The sequence below is a fragment of the Leucoraja erinacea genome, chromosome 40 (assembly GCF_028641065.1).
Source record: "Leucoraja erinacea ecotype New England chromosome 40, Leri_hhj_1, whole genome shotgun sequence".
NCBI classification, from domain to species: domain Eukaryota; kingdom Metazoa; phylum Chordata; class Chondrichthyes; order Rajiformes; family Rajidae; genus Leucoraja; species Leucoraja erinaceus.
This window is the reverse complement of record NC_073416.1, coordinates 4,615,237-4,633,215: the sequence shown is the minus strand read 5'-3', so window position 1 is coordinate 4,633,215 and position 17,979 is coordinate 4,615,237. Positions and strand designations below refer to the sequence as shown.

The 17,979-nt window shown below is 47.5% G+C and overlaps 1 protein-coding gene across 1 annotated transcript in view; it reads right to left on the bottom strand.

Moving 5' to 3' along the window:
• dhh (desert hedgehog signaling molecule) overlaps positions 1–17,979 on the bottom strand; it is a 111,945-nt gene that overhangs the window by 57,995 nt on the left and 35,971 nt on the right. The gene's annotated exons all lie outside the window — the stretch shown is intronic.

Here is a 17,979-nt window from a genome sequence, read left to right as displayed (position 1 = left end):
CCGGGGGCTCTAACATCATGAACCCGTGTGCGACCTTGCATCACCCGGCGTGGCTTTAATGGCCGCGGGACAATCGCCATCGCCAGCCGGGGGCTTTGACTTTGACTCTGACATGGGGGGGGGAGTGCAGTGGAGAGATAAGTTTTTTTGGCCTTCCATCACAGCAATGTGATGGATGTTTATGTAAATTATGTTGTGTCTTGGGTCTATTTGTTTGTAATGTATGGCTGCAGGAACGGCATTTCGTTTGGACCTCAAGGGGTCCAAATGACAAATAAATTGAATCTTGAATCTTGAATCTTGAATCTTGGAGTGAAGGAATGGGTGACGTTTCGGGTCGAGACCCTACTACAGACTGAGAGTCAGGGGAGAGTGAGACTGGAGATAGTTAAGAGTAAGGTGTGAAAATGACAGATCACAACAGATGGTGATCCCTTAATTATCTTATATGTTTCAATAAGATTCCCTCTCATCCTTCTAAACTCCAGAGTATACAAGCCCAGAGTGGATGTGGAGAGGCTGTTTCCACTAGTAGAGAGGTCATAGCCTCAGAATTAAAGGACGTTCCTTTAGGAAGGAGATGAGGAAGAACTTCACCACCAGAGTGAATTCTTTGCCACAGAAGGCCATGGAGGCCAAGTCCGTGGGTATTTTTAAGGCAGAGAGATAGATAGGTTTTTGATTAGTACGGGTGTCAGAGGTTATGGGGAGAAGGCAGGAGAATGGAGTGAGGAGGGACAATAGACAGTAGGTGCAGGAGTAGGCCATTCGGCCCTTCGAGCCAGCACCGCCATTCAATGTGATCATGGCTGATCATACCCAATCAGTGCCCCGTTCCTGCCTTCTCCCCATATTCCCTGACTCCGCTATCTTTAAGAGCCCTATCTAGCTCTCTCTTGAAAGCATCCAGAGAACCGGCCTCCACAGCCGTCTGAGGCAGAGAATTCCACAGACTCGCCACTCTCTGTGAGAAAAAGTATTTCCTCGTCTCCATTCTAAATGGCCTACCCCTTATTCTTAAACTTTGGCCCCTGGTTCTGGACTCCCCCAACATCGGGAACATGTTTCCTGCCTCTAGCCCTTAACAATCTTACATGTTTCAATGAGATATCCTCTCATCCTTCTAAATTCCAGAGTATACAAGCCCAGCTGCTCCATTCTCTCAGCATGTGACAGTCCCGCCATCCCGGGAATTAACCTGGTAAACCTACGCTGCACTCCCTCAATAGCAAGAATCACTCCCTCAATAGCAAGGGAGAGTCTGGTGAACCGTCTCTGCACTCCCTCGAAGGACATTATTGCCATAGAGGGAGTGCAGAGACGGTTCACCAGACTGATTCCTGGGATGTCAGGACTGTCTTATGAAGAAAGACTGGATAGACTTGGTTTATACTCTCTAGAATTTAGAAGATTGAGAGGGGATCTTATAGAAACTTACAAAATTCTTAAGGGGTGTTGGACAGGCTAGATGCAGGAAGATTGTTCCCGATGTTGGGGAAGTCCAGGACAAGGGGTTAAAGCTTAAGGATAAAGGGGAATCCTTTAAAACCGAGATGAGAAGAACTTTTTTCACGCAGAGAGTGGTGAATCTCTGGAACTCTCTGCCACAGAGGGTAGTTGAGGCCAGTTCATTGGCTATATTTAAGAGGGAGTTAGATGTGGCCCTTGTGGCTAAGGGGATCAGGGGGTATGGAGAGAAGGCAGGTACGGGATACTGAGTTGGATGATCAGCCATGATCATATTGAATGGCGGTGCAGGCTCGAAGGGCCAAATGGCCTACTCCTGCACCTAATTTCTATGTTTCTATGTTTCTATGAGAGATAGATCAGCCATGATTGAATGGCGGAGTGGGCTCGATGGGCCGAATGGCCTCATTCTGCTCCCCATCACTGGTGAACTTATGAACCGGCGTTGTCACATCACACAGCAGGGCACCACAAAACACTCCGAACGCAACAGCAAAGGCAAGTGCAGCTGGTTTCTGGATATCAATACTAACAGCAGAGAACAGAACCATACTTATCACTCTGTGAATGTCCATTGAATATTAATGTTTGCAAACAGTGGATTCCCCTCAGATTTCCATTCACAATAAAGAGATTTAAACCAAAGTTTAAAAAACTCCAGAACACTGCCCGGAGACAAGTTAAATATTGCCCTGCGCAATTTGCAGCAGTGTCAAGCATGTACACCTCAGGTTCATTTCAGTTCAAATGTATCCAGCATGGCTTCTATCATGAGAGGAAGCCATTCTACTGTAACCCAAAGTATGTATTATGACTGGTGCAAATTGGATTGTTCAAAATATAATTCAGAACCAGGGGCCACACACTGTTTAAGAATTAGGGGTTGGCCATTTGGAACAGAGATGAGGAAAAACTTTTCCACCCGGAGAGTTGTGAATCTGTGGAATTCTCTGCCTCAGAAGGCAGTGGAGGCCAATTCTCTGGTTGCTTTCAAGAGAGAGCTCTTAAAGATAGCGGAGTCAGGGGATATGAGGAGAAGGCAGGAACGGGGTACTGATTGGGGGTGATCAGCCATGATCACACTTCAGACTGAGAGTCAGGGAGAAGGGAATCTCTCGTTTCAGTGTGAAGAAGGGTCTCGACCCGAAACGTCACCCATTCCTTCTCTCCAGAGATGCTGCCTGTCCCGCTGAGCATTTTGTGTCTATCTTCGGTTCAATTCTTTGTCATAAGGTCGTAAGGGATACGAGTACAACACGATACAATACAATCCGGTTTTATTCATCACATTGCACATAAAGTGCAAGTGAAATGAATTTGTCAGCAGCGGTACAAGCAGAATGAGGCCATTCGGCCCATCAAGTCTACTCCCCCATTCAATCATCGCTGATCTATCTCTCCCTCCTAACCCCATTCTCCTGTCTCCTCCCCATAACCCCTGACACCCGTACTAATCAAGAATCTATCTCTCTCTGCCTTAAAAATATCCATTGACTTGTGGCCTCCACAGCCGTCTGTGGCAAAGAATTCCACAGATTCACCACCCTCTGACTAAAGAAATTCCTCCTCATCTCCTTCCTAAAGGAACGTCCTTTAATTCTGAGGCTGTGACCTCTAGTCCTAGACACTCCCACTAGTGGAAACATCCTCTCCACATCCACTCTATCCAGGCCTTTCACTATTTTGTACGTTTTCAATGAGATCCTCCCCTCATTCTTCTCCTTGTGGCCCTTGTGGCTAAGGGGATCAGGGGGTATGGAGAGAAGGCAGGTACGGGATACTGAGTTGGATGATCAGCCATGATCATATTGAATGGCGGTGCAGGCTCGAAGGGCCGAATGGCCTACTCCTGCACCTAATTTCTATGTTTCTATGTTTCTATGTTTCTAAACTCCAGCGAGTACGGGCCCAGTGCCGACAAACGCTCATCGTATGTTAACCCACTCATTCCTGGGATCATTCCTGTAAACCTCCTGTGGACCCTCTCCAGAGCTGGCACACCCTTCCTCAGATATGGGGCCTAAACTTGCTCAATATTGTCCATGCTGATCTGTGCCTGGGTAACACTAGGGACACTACCTAGGGAAGGTGGTGCATTCAGTCACCTGTGTGTTACTCGATCAAGAAGGTTCCCAGGTTCAGGTGTTAGTCTGACCTCAGGTGAAGACTTTTTGGCAATCTTCACCGCCCACTCCTACATCGCTATCCAGTGACCCCTGGAAGAAGTCACACCTGCGGACACTGTGCAAAGACAGAATTGTGCCTTAAACTGCCCGGAAGTGCAACTTAATTTGCAAGGCCAGCCAGCACCAACTGTTAAGACTCATTCACAAGGGATAGTCGATCGCTTGGTTGACTCGCAAGAGGATAATTTACTGCCTGCGGAACAGTACGTCGGCACAAATCAACTGGATGAAAAAAAGATGCATTAATAAATCATTCAAATTCACCCGTTCTCCCTTGGCATAAACAAAATGCCACACATCTGTGACTGGTCCGCAGAAACTAATACATGCCTCGCATCCAACACGAAACAAACTAACGACAAAGAAATCCAGGTCACAAACAGGGTTTCTCCGGGAGAAACAGGTGGCATTCTCTTCAGTGGAGTGGGCCACAAGGTGTGACCCTTCGCGTCGTTTGGAGAACATTGTGTGCATGTTTCTCCGCAAGAATGTCGCCTGCCATCGGTGTCGAATCCACAAGTGTGTGACATGGCATTTTAATCATTGGCTTGCAGTAGCTGGCATGGTTCCGTTACGGGGACCAGCGTGTGTTTAGGGTTCGGATGAGGGCGGGCAAGAATCCCACAGACAGAGTCCAGCAACATAGAAACATAGAAACATAGACAATAGGTGCAGGAGTAGGTAGACAAAAATGCTGGAGAAACTCAGCGGGTGCGGCAGCATCTCTGGAGAGAAGGAAATAGGTGACGTTTCGGGTCGAAACGTTGCCTATTTCCTTCGCTCCATAGATGCTGCTGCACCCGCTGAGTTCTCTCCAGCATTTTTGCTTGCTTGCTGCCCTACAAACCTGCACGTCTTTGGAGCGTGGGAGGAAACCGAAGATCTCGGAGAAACCCACCTGCATAGAAACATAGAAAATAGGTGCAGGAGTAGAGGCCATTCGGCCCTTCGAGCCTGTACCACCATTCAATATGATCATGGCTGATCATCCAACTCAGTATCCCATTCCTGCCTTCTCTCCATTCCCTCTGATCCCCTTAGCCACAAGGGCCACATCTAACTCCCTCTTAAATATAGCCAATGAACTGTGGCCTCGACTACCCTCTGCGGCAGAGAGTTCCAGAGATTCACCACTCTCTGTGTGAAAAAAGTTCTTATCATCTCGGTTTTTAAAGGATTTCCCCCTTATCCTTAAGCTGTGACCCCTTGTCCTGGACTTCCCCAACATCGGGAACAATCTTCCTGATCAGTACGGGTGTCAGGGGTTATGGGGAGAAGGCAGGAGAATGGGGTTAGGAGGGAGAGGTAGATCAGCCATGATTGAATGGCGGAGTAGACTTGATGGGCCGAATGGCCTAATTCTGCTCCTTATGACCTTATTAAAAAAAGTACATAGCAAGAGAAATTGTAGAATGAGTTGTTTAAATTTCATATTAGACAAAGTTTATGTATGTTTAAAAATTGTTCCAAAACTCCACAGTTCGAGACACATTATGTGCTCTTATAGCAAAGGCACCCGTTACATATGTCCTTAATTTTGCACCAACACACCAATTTGGTGTCATCTTTGCTGCCTTACAGCTCTCACAGCGCCAGAGACCCGGGTTCGATCCTGACCACGGACGCTGTCAATACGGAGTTTGCACGTTCTCTCCGCCAGCGTGGGTTTTCTCCGAGAACTTCGGTTTCCTCCCACACTCCAAAGACGTGCAGGTTTGGCTTGGTAGAAGTGTAAATTGTCCCTGGTGTGTGTAGGATAATGTTCATATGCGGGGGTCGCTGGTCGGCGCGGACTAGGTGGGCCGAATGGCCTGTTTCTGCACTGTATCTCTAAACTAAACTACAAACTAAAGACTAAAGACACGCGGGCTTGTTGCATAATCGTCCTGGGTAGAAATGAAAGAATTGGCCCCTAGCATAGGATAGTGTGCGGGGGATGGCTGGTTAGCAGGGACTCGATGGGCCGAAGGGCCTGTTAGACTGCACTAAAATTGTGGGGGGGGGGGGGGGGAGAGAAAATAATTGATGGCTTGTGACAAGGATTAAAAACCTACCGCTGATTGTAATCTGCTATCATTACTAGGATTTATCTGAATCAGTTTGTATTAAATACAGGATATAATAGATAGCTGAGAGAGAGCAGCTTACGAGGTTGTAATCTAATTGAAGGGGTTCGGATAGCAGCAGAAATCATGGGAACCACTCAAGTGGTTTATGAACAACAGCTGACCCTCCCAAGATTAGATTAAAGCTTCTAATCAGCCCTGTACATAGCTTGTTATTGATAATACGTGCTATATTTGCGATATTATGGTTTTTATTCCTCTGACTGGTTTAACCGGGGATCCGACCCCAACATATGTTCGAGGTGAGATTTGGCAGCGATATCTTTTTATCCATTTAAAATTTTAAATCTCGAATTTAAAAAAAGCTCTTGACTTTCGATAGCGGGGAATGGGACACTGATTATGCAAAGGTCATTTTCGTTAGATTCTAGAATAGTTTTGGAAATGCTTTCTCTCAGTCTTAGTTTAGTGTCGAGATATGGGGCCCCGGAAACAGGCCCTTTGGTCTACCGAGTCCGCAAGGACCAGCGTTCCCAGCATACTAACACTATCCTACACACTGACATTTTTCTCATCCCAATGATCCTACAAACCTGCTGGAAAATCGAAGGTAGACAAAAATGCTGGAGAAACTCAGCGGGTGCAGCAGCATCTATGGAGCGAAGGAAATAGGCAACGTTTCGTGCCGAAACGTTGCCTATTTCCTTCGCTCCATAGATGCTGCTGCACCCGCTGAGTTTCTCCAGCATTTTTGTTTGCCGTCCTACAAACCTGCACGTCTTTGGAGCGTGGGAGGAAACCGAAGATCTCGGAGAAAACCCACCTGCATAGAAACATAGAAAATAGGTGCAGGAGTAGAGGCCATTTGGCCCTTCGAGCCTGCACCGCCATTCAATATGATCATGGCTGATCATCCAACTCAGTATCCAGTACCTGCCTTCTCTCCATACCCTCTGATACCTTTAGCCACAAGGGCCACATCTAACTCCCTCTTAAATCTCGCCAATGAAATGGTCTCAACTACTTTCTGTGGCAGAGAATTCCACAGATTCGCCACTCTCTGTGTGAAAAATGTTTTTCTCATCTCGGTCCTAAAAGATTTCCCCCTTATCCTTAAACTGTGTGACCCCTTGTTCTGGACTTCCCTAGCATCGGGAATAATCTTCCTGCATCTAGCCTGTCCAACCCCTTAAGAATTTTGTACATAGAAACATAGAAACATAGAAAATAGGTGCAGGAGTAGGCCATTCGGCCCTTTGACCCTGCACCGCCATTCAATATGATCATGGCTGATCATCCAACTCGGTATCCCGTACCTGCCTTCTCTCCATACCCCCTGATCCCCTTAGCCACAAGGGCCACATCTAACTCCCTCTTAAATATAGCCAATGAACTGGCCTCGACTACCCTCTGTGGCAGAGAGTTCCAGAGATTCACCACTCTCTGTGTGAAAAAAGTTCTTCTCATCTCGGTTTTAAAGGATTTCCCCCTTATCCTTAAACTGTGTGACCCCTTGTTCTGGACTTCCCTAACATCGGGAATAATCTTCCTGCATCTAGCCTGTCCAACCCCTTAAGAATTTTGTACATAGAATCATAGAAACATAGAAAATAGGTGCAGGAGTAGGCCATTCGACCCTTCGAGGCTGCACCGAAGAAGGGTCTTGACCCGAAACATCACCCATTCCTTCTCTCCAGAGATGCTGCCTGTCCCGCTGAGTTACCCCAGCATTTTCGTTGTCTAAATGCATTTCGTTGTCTCTGTACTGTACACTGACAATGACAATTAAATTGAATCTGATCTGATTTTGTGTCTATCTTCGATTTAAACCAGCATCTGCAGTTCCTTCCGACACAGAAATTTCTATCTACCTCTGCCTTGAAACATAGAAACATAGAAACATAGACAATAGGTGCAGGAGTAGAGGCCATTCGGCCCTTCGAGCCTGCACCGCCATTCAATATGATCATGGCTGATCATCCAACTCAGTATCCTGTACCTGCCTTCTCTCCATACCCCCTGATCCCTTTAGCCACAAGGGCCACATCTAACTCACATCTAGCCTGTCCAACCCCTTAAGAATTTTGTACGTTTCTATAAGATATGCAGACAGCGCCCGTTGTCGGGATCGAACCCGGGCGACCGGCGCTGTGAGGCAGCAGCTCTACCCGCTGCGCCGCCGTGACACTCTCCCACCCAAGTCGGCCATCGCTAGTCGCCCTGACATACACGACTTACCAGCGAGTCACAGGAGGAATTAACAATATCCCTGTACATCGCCAATCAAGGAATCCTCATGGGAGTGAGAACTTGGCAAGAAAGGACATGGTTATGGCTTTGATGCCAACATACTGTCAATCTCTCAGCTTTGCACGCGACGACGAATACTGCAGGAAAAACCATTGTTTTCCAGAGAAAAGGGAAGAACATTTGCAAGACCGGGAAGTGCAGTGAAATGTCCAGGTCCAATACATGTTGCAAACACTCTTCCTGCATTGATTATTGTTGACAGTGAGTGGGAGTGAAGCGTAGGTTCACCAGGTTCATTCCCGGGATGGCGGGACTGTCATATGCTGAGAGAATGGAGCAGCTGGGCTTGTATACTATGGAGTTTAGAAGGATGAGAGGGTATCTCATTGAAACATATAAGATTGTTAAGGGTTTGCACACGCTAGAGGCAGGAAACATGTTCCCCATGTTGGGGGAGTCCAGAACCAGGGGCCACACGCAGTTTAAGCCATTTAGAACGGAGACGAGGAAACACTTTTTCTCACAGAGAATGGTGAGTCTGTGGAATTCTCTGCCTCAGAGGGAGGTGGGTTCTCTGCATGCTTTCAAGAGAGAGTTGGATAGATCTCTTAAAGATAGCGGAGTCAGGGGATATGGGGAGAGGGCAGGAACGGGGTACTGATTGGGGATGATCAGCCGTGATCACATTGAATGGCGGTGCTGGCTCGAAGGGCTGAATGTCCTACTCCTGCACCTATTGTCTATTGTCTATTGACACGAGGGGCCTATCTCTCCAGAATAATTACAGGAAATATTGACAAACAGTAACGTTATAAAATGAACTATACGCCTTCAATTGTTGTGGAGAAATATGAAAATTGGAAACAGTAGCACTGGTAGATGGATGGCTTCAGATCCAACTCACACCGTTCCAAACAAGGACTATCCTTGATCGGACTTTAATGGCTTTACCTTGCACTAAACGTTACTCCCTTATCCTGTATCTGTACACTGTGGACGGCCCGATTGTAATCATGTATTGTCTTTCTGCTGACTGGTTAGCACGCAACAAAAGCTTTCCACTGTACCTCGGTACACGTGACAATAGGCTCAACTCAACTGAGTAAGGAATAAGGAGTAAGGAGTTAAGAATAAGGGGTGAGCCATTTAGAACGGAGACAAGGAAACACTTTTTCTCACAGATAGCGGTGGGTCTGTGGAATTCTCTGCCTCAGAGGGCGGTGGAGGCGGGTTCTCTGGATACTTTCAAGAGAGAGCTAGATAGGGCTCTTAAAGATAGTGGAGTCAGGGGATATGGGGAGAAGGCAGGAACTGGGTACTGATTGGGGATGATCAGCCATGATCACATTGAATGGCGGTGCTGGATCGAAGGGCCGAATGGCCTACTCCTGCACCTATTGTCTATTGTCTATTGAATGGGTGACGTTTCAGGTCAAGACCCTTCTACTTCTCTGCAGGGATGATCAGCCATGATCACATTGAATGGCGGTGCTGGATCGAAGGGCCGAATGGCCTCTACTCCCGCACCTATTGTCTATTGTCTATTATCAGTCATCCGAACTTCGGGAAAAGTTGGACTATTGAGCTTAACCTAATTAACGTAACGCGACATAACACACTGGAATGGACAATGGGTTCTAGGGTGGAGGAAGGAATTGCATCTGCTGCTTGCCACTGGAGATGGGCACAAAATGCTGGAGCAACTCAGCCATTGTTGGGTGCAGTGCAGATTCAAATTGTCACAGCGGCAAGCCATCGCGAGGAAGGACACGGGCGGCGAAAGCTTCAGTCCGTGACATTGACTTAGAAAAACCCCGTCAATTGGTGTACAGCAGCATCAGAAAAGTTCGCAACCGCAAGAGATGCAACACTTGCCCCTTTACCTCCCCCCTCGACTCCGTTCAAGGACCCAAGCAATCGTTCCAGGTGTGACAGAGGTTTACCTGCATCTCTTCCAACCTCATCTATTGCGTCCGCTGCTCTAGATGTCAGCAGATCTACATCGGTGAGACCAAGCGGAGGTTGGGCGATCGTTTCGCCGAACACCTCCGCTCGGTCCGCAATAACCAAGCTGACCTCCCGGTGGATCAGCACTTCAACTCCCCCTCCCACTCCGCCTCCGACCTCTCTGTCCTGGGTCTCCTCCATGGCCACAGCGAGCAGCACCGGAAATTGGAGGAACAGCACCTCATATTCCGTTTGGGGAGTCTGCATCCCGGGGGCATGAACATCGAATTCTCCCAATTTTGTTAGTCCTTGCTGTCTCCTCCCCTTCCTCAGCCCCCCTGCTGTCTCCTCCCATCCCCCAGCCTTCGGGCACCTCCTCCTTTTCCCTTTCTTGTCCCCACCCACCCCCGCCCCCGATCAGTCTGAAGAAGGGTTTCGGCCTGAAACGTTGCCTATTTCCTTCGCTCCATAGATGCTGCTGCACCCGCTGAGTTTCTCCAGCTTTTTTGTGTAACCTTCGATTCTCCAGCATCTGCAGTTCCCTCTTAAACACCAGAAAAGTCCCTGAGTGTTCCACGTACAGCAGAAATGAAATGCTTTGAAATGCAACGGCCGCTGTTATGTGAGCAGTCACAACAGCGGTGATTCATTTAGCCAATTCTCAGAAACAGCAAGGAATCAAATAAACAATGAATTTGTTTTAGTTGGCTCTCGGGTGCCCAGGGTTGCAACTCCTCCATATGTTGACATCGCATCCAAAGGCAAGTGTCGCACTTGTCTAATGAGCCTGATCTAATCAAAGTGGGGCGTGACACATTAACCTGTGGACTCAAAGGTCTTGACATCCGAACCAAACCGACACACGTGCCAAATGAATGGCACTGCAGGCGACATTTGTCATTTAACAAATCGACAGAGAACACAGACACAAAATGCTGGAGTAACTTTGAAGAAGGGTCTCGACTCAGCGGGACAGGCAGCATCTCTGGAGAGAAGGAATCTCGGCACGAGATTCCTTCTCTCCAGAGATGCCGCCTGTCCCGCTGAGTCGAGACCCTTCTTCAGAGTTACTCCAGCACTTTGCGCTTTTTCTTCAGTGCAGACCAGCATCTGCAGTTCCTTCGGACATCAAACTTTGGAATGCTCCGACAGCATTCTCTCGTCCACGCAAACACATTTTCTTTTTTTGCGTTCAGAAGCAGTAAACAAAACAATCATTCGAAGCCACAATTAGACATTTTCAGAACACATCCCAGTTTGAAACAAAGGTCTTTTCTTGCAACGGGTCAACTTTTCTCATCTCTTGCTTCCCGAGACCTGTTGTATAACGGTATATGGACACACTGATCTGTTCTGCAGTCATTGCCTACTATGTTCTGTTGTGCTGAAGCAAAGCAAGGATTTCATTGCCCTATCAGGGACACATAGAAACATAGAAAACAGGTGCAGGAGTAGAGGCCATTCGGCCCTTCGAGCCTGCACCATTCGCCATTCAATATGATCATGGCTGATCATCCAACTCAGTATCCCGTCCCTGCCTTCTCTCCATACCCCCTGATCCCTTTAGCCACAAGTGCCACATCTAACTCCCTCTTAAATATAGCCAATGAACTGTGTGGCCTCAACTACCTTCTGTGGCAGAGAATTCCACAGATTCACCACTCTCTGTGTGTGAAGAAAAATGTTTTCCTCATCTCGGTCCTAAAAGATTTCCCCCTTATCCTTAAACTGTGTGTGTGTGTGGCCCCTTGTCCTGGACTTCCCCAACATCGGGAACAATCTTCCTGCATCTAGCCTGTCCAACCCCTTAAGAATGTTGTAAGTTTCTATAAGATCCCCCCCTCAATCTTCTAAATTCTAGCGAGTACAAGCCGAGTCTATCCAGTCTTTCTTCATATGAAAGTCCTGCCATCCCAGGAATCAGTCTGGTGAACCTTCTCTGTACCCCGTCTATGGCAAGAATGTCCTTCCTCAGGCATAAGATCCCCCCCTCAATCTTCTAAATTCGAGCGAGTACAAGCCGAATGACAACAAACTCTCTTGAATTTTGAATCTTGAATCGTGAAATATTTGACGGTTCTGTCCTGGCATTCCTCCCCCTCGCTTCACACACGCGATCTGTACCATTTTTTTTCTTTGACTGCTCCCCCCTTCTTCTCTTTGTCTGTTCCTCAGTAATCCTCTAAGTTCTCCCCCTTCACTGTGTCTAATTCCCTCCTCGTGTGCTAGGGCTGTTAGTTTTTGTGTTTAATTCAGTGATTAACTCCGAATCTGGCAGATCGTGTTGCTTGTTAAACCGCCTCCTTTCACACTAATTTAATGCTTGTTAAAGTCAGGCCACCAGCGCAGTGAGACATTCCAGCCATGTATCCCACTCCCCTGCCTTATTCAGCTTCAGAGCTGATTAACACATTTTCTACAGATTAATGCGTTCCCCGTTTTATACCTTTGCCATAAACGCTGAACTTTGGCAATAAAGAGACACAATGCGACTTTCCCCCCCCCCCCCCCCCCCCCCCCCCCCCCCCCCCAAAAAAAAAGGCACCAGCAAATATCTTGGCTCACGGCTCACGGATGAGAATGCTGAATTTCTGAATCTTTTCCCAACCATGTACAAAAAACAGCGCCAGTCATCATTTGCAACAAAGACCCTTTTCAAGCTGTTACAAAAGCAAACTTGTATGAATCAGAAATGCAGCAACGCTAAGTACGTGAGCGGAGTTTGATCGGGATAGTTTCAACCAGATTTTTATAATATTGCAACACAAGGCAATATTGCTGCCGTGTTATCCTAAGAGTCTATAAAAAAAACGCCCTCCCTTGAAAGAAAATATCAATGTTTATTAATATCTAAAACTGAAACATCTTGTTTCATCAATCATGTCTTACAGTGATGGCATGGAGCTGCCTTTTGCTCTCTTGCATAAAACGCTGATTTTAACTTGCACCAAGTTCCATTCACCCATCACGGCTAGGCTCGCTGACCTACATTGACTCCGATGCTTCGATTTTCAAATGTGTGCACTAGTTTCGGATTCCCGCCACGCCGCTGCCCGCCCCTATCTCTCCAACACGGAATTGTTCAGATCTCGGCAATTCTCCTAATTCTAGATTCTTGGACATTGGCAATTTTAACTTTTTCAGCCACAGACAGCTGAAGATGGAGAAACACAGTGGCCTTCAGCTCCATTCCTAAACCTACCAGCATCTTTACCTCTCCCTTCCCCTTCCAAGTGTTTCTGAAGAACTGAGATGAGGACCGAGTCTCTCACCCAGAGAGTTGTGAATCTGGGGAAGTCAGTGGAGGCCAAGTCACTGGATGTATTCAAGAGAGAGTTGGATATTGCTCTTAGGGCTAACGGAATCTAGGGATGATGGGGAGAAAGCAGGAACGGGGTACTGTTTCTGGATGATCGGCCATGATCATATTGACGGTGCTGGCTCGAAGGGCTGAATGGCCTGCTCCTGCACCTACAGTATTTTCTATGTTTCTATATTTCTATGTAAAACATACGCCTTTGGCCGATCTGTGGTAATATTTCTTGTGATACTGTTAAATTGATTGGACTATGTTTCTGTGACAACTCTACAGCACTATGTAAATAGAGGTTGTTGTTGATAGTCATTTTGGAATCGGAACTCCTGTACAGGATACTTCCATTCATAAAAAAATTATGCTGCTTCTCATATGTTAATATGTTATTATTCATTGCAATGTCACGCATACTTGATTCCCCATAATTGCAAACTCTCGATCAGACGATCAGCAAGAATTCAAAGCGGCAAAGTTGTAGTTTCAGCATCATCTCCACACTGTCAGACACCTCCGTATCTTGTTACCTGGGGGCTACTGAGTGAATACGTAGGAACTGCAGATGCTGGTTTACACCGAAGATAGATATAACATGCTGGAGTAAGTCAGCGGGACAGGCAGCATCTCTGGAGAGAAGGAATGGGGAACGTTTCGGGTCGAGACTCTTCTTCAGAAACAAGTTTGTCTTAGTACACAAGCGCAAGAACAGTTCTTAGGGAAACGCCAGGCAAGTTATGGTTGATTCATCAACTATATCATTTCATTATGTGGATCATTTATTTATCACCAAACTTCTATAACTAATATTGACAAACTAATAATGAAAAACAGTTAATGTACTATGCAGGCGGCACAGTGGCGCAGCGGTAGAGTTGCTGCCTTACCGCGCTTGCAGCGTCAGAGACCCGGGTTCGATCCCGACTACGGGCGCTGTCTGTACGGAGTTTGTACGTTCTGCCCGTGACCTGCGGGGAGATTTTCTCCGAGATCTTCGGTTTCCTCCCACACTCCAAAGACGTACAGGTTTGTAGGTTAATTGGCTTGGTGTAAATGTAAAAATTGTCCCTAGTGTGTGTAGGATAGTGTCAGTGTGCGGGGATCACTGGTCGGTGCGGACTCGGTGGGCTGAAGGGCCTGTTTCCGCGCTGTATCTCTAAATTAAACTAAACGACTGATGAGGTCAGATCCTTAATTGGGGAGAAGAATCATAAATCGGACTGGGGCAGTGGGGATGGCAAAAGAAATAATATCAAAAGCATATGAATGAAAGGAAATGAATGAGCTCTGTGTGGAAATGCAGCAGCTGTTAAGGCAGTAGTAATGTTATTCATTTAAGCTTCACTTAAGACAGACAACATATCCTTTGACATTTGTCATAGGTTTTTCATTAGGATTTAGTTTAGTTTATTGTCACGTGTACCGAGGTACAGTGAAAAGCCTTTTGTCGCGTGCTAACCAGTCAGCAGAAAGACAATGCAGGATTACAATCGCAGTTAGACACAAAATGCTGGAGTCACTCAGCAGGTCAGGCAGCATTTCTGGAGAGAAAGAATGGGTGCCGTTTCGGGTCGAGACCCTTCTGATTACAATCGATCCATCTACAGTGTATAGATACAGGGTGGTCATAAGTGTGTGAATATCAACCGAGATGAGAAGAACTTTTTTCACACAGAGAGTGGTGAATCTCTGGAACTCTCTGCCACAGAGGGTAGTTGAGGCCACGGTTCATTGGCTATATTTAAGAGGGAGTTAGATGTGGCCCTTCTGGCTAAGGGGATCAGGGGGTATGGAGAGAAGGCAGGTACGGGATGATTTGGATGATCAGCCATGATCATATTGAATGGCGGTGCAGGCTCGAAGGGCCGAATGGCCTACTCCTGCACCTAATTGTCTATGTTTCTATGTTTCTATCAAGGGCAATATCAAGTTCAAACATGGAGCCAGAGACAGGATTAGGGTCAGAGCTGTTCTGAGTCCAGATATGGCAAAGGGTTTAAGAAGGAACTGCAGATGCTGGAAAATCGAAGGTAGACAAAAGTGCTGGAGAAACTCAGCGGGTGCAGCAGCATCTCTGGAGAGAAGGGAGAAGTGATCCGAAACGTCACCCATTCCTCCACATGAGATACAGGAAAAAGGGAATAACGTTTAGTGCAAGATAAGGTTGGGTAAAACCCGATTAAAGATAGGCTGAGGATCTCCGATGAGGTAGATGGTCGGTGGCATAATATAGGCCGTATTTCTACCTGTAGTTTTGAACACATTATAGATATCGAAAAGCAATTTTATTTCTTCCACAATGTATGCTGAATCTCTTTGGGTAGCGTGAAATGTCTTTGAATATAATCTGAGAAAGCCAATATCGTACAGTGGGACAGAGTTCGTTGAAAGGTTTGCATTCATGGATACATGTAGGATTTCCCTCTCCGAGGATCCTCCAGTGCTTCTACGCAGCGGCGGTGGAAAGCATCTTGTCCGGGAACATTACCATCTGGTTTGGGAATTGCTCTGCCAAGGACAAGAAGGCTCTGCAGAGAGTAGTGCGTTCGGCCGAACGCACTATGGGAACTTCACTCACCCCACTGCAGGAACTATACAACAGGAGGTGCAACTCCAGAGCAAACAAAATCATGAGAGACCTCTTCCACCCCCTGCAACGGACTGTTCCAGCCGCTGCGGTCAGGCAAACGCCTCCGTTGCCATGCAGTGAGAACGGAGAGGTTGAGAAGGAGTTTCTTCCCAGAGGCAATTCGGACTGTAAACGCCCATCTCACCAGGGACTAACTCTACAAGAACGTATTTTCCTTCTATTATTTATTATGTAAAAGAATATGTGTGTTATGATTGTGTTTATAATTTGTTTGGTTGTTTTGTTGTTTGTCTTTTGCACAAAAGTCCGCGAGCATTGCCACTTTCATTTCACTGCACATCTCGTATGTGTATGTGACAAATAAACTTGACTTGACTTGACTTGACTTGGAATGTGTCGCTTTCAACTCCCGAGAATGAAAAAAAACTGCCTTTATCAAACGTAGAATAGCTTTTCATTTTTCACCCGTACACAGTTGAATACGCTTCTTTCAACGTGTCCATTTAAACGCGCGAATTTGCCGCCGATTTCCAGACGAAATGGAGAGATGTCGGCAATCTCGATGGCAGCCAAAGCAAGGATGAGATTGAGAGGATGGGTGTGAAACTGCGCACTTGGGATTAAACGTCTCTTCTCCTGGCTGCCAACACTAGCTGAGTCATCGAAACGCCAACAAAAGGCACCATTGTAGTAGTGTGCCACTTACAGGCAACTGCAGTGTTTGGTCACCATCTTCTAAGGCTAATAGAAGCTGATAATCCAGCTGGGCCTGTGGACTTTGGGAGCCGCGGTCTCCGGTCGGAAGCGGCCGATTCGGAAACTCCAAGCCGCTGAGAGTGTTCTTCCGTTCCGATGCCGGTGCTTCCATCATCCCGGGCCTGAACATCGGGCCGCCCGTAGTGGCGACTGCGGAGGCCTCAAAAGGCCCCGAACCACGGATGAACACGAGGAAGATGCCTTCCCTCACAGTGGGGAATGTTGATCCCGTTGTGTGGGGGATATAACCATATAACCATATAACCAATTACAGCACGGAAACAGGCCATCTCGGCCCTACAAGTCCGTGCCGAACAACTTTTTTTCCCTTAGTCCCACCTGCCTGCACTCATACCATAACCCTCCATTCCCTTCTCATCCATATGCCTATCCAATTTATTTTTAAATGATACCAACGAACCTGCCTCCACCACTTCCACTGGAAGCTCATTCCACACCGCTACCACTCTCTGAGTAAAGAAGTTCCCCCTCATGTTACCCCTAAACTTCTGTCCCTTAATTCTGAAGTCATGTCCTCTTGTTTGAATCTTCCCTATTCTCAAAGGGAAAAGCTTGTCCACATCAACTCTGTCTATCCCTCTCATCGTTTTAAAGACCTCTATCAAGTCCCCCCTTAACCTTCTGCGCTCCAGAGAGATCAGAATCAGAATCAGAATCAATTTATTTGTCATTTGGACCCCTGGAGGTCCAAACGAAATGCCGTTTCTGCAGCCATACATAACACACAAATAGACCCCAGACACAACATAATTACATTTAACATAAACATCCATCACATAACTGTGATGGAGGCCAAATAAACGTATCTCTCCACTGCACTCTCCCCCCCCCCGATGTCAGAGTCAAAGTCATAGCCCCCGGCTGGCGATGGCGATTGTCCCGCGGCCATTAAAGCCACGCCGGGTGGTGCGAGGTCGCACACCGGGTCTTGGTGTTGGAGCCCCCGGCGTGCGCTTGCAGAGTCCGCGGCCATTCCAGCCGCGCGGGGCAGCGATGTCAGGCCCCGCTCCAGGAGCTCTTCGACCCCGCAACTCGGGCGGGAGAAGTCGCCGCCGCAGAAGCCCCGAAAAGCGGTCTCCCCCCAGGGAGCCGTGGGCTCCCAGCGCCGCTGTCCACAGACCTGTAGAGAGCCTCCGACTCTCCGGCAGCAGCAGCAGCAGCAGCAGCAGCAACAGCATCAGCAGCAGCGCTCCTCCACCGCTCCGGACCCGGCCAGCTCCGCGACGGTGAGGTGAGTCGACACCTGAGTCCACGGTCTCTTCCTGATGGAGGCCGCTCCTCGTTACGGCCTCAACGACGACTGAGACCCGACGAGAAAAGGTCGGGTCTCAGTACAGGGAGAGATTCAAAAAGTTTCCCCCCCCCTCCCACCCCACCCCCACCCCC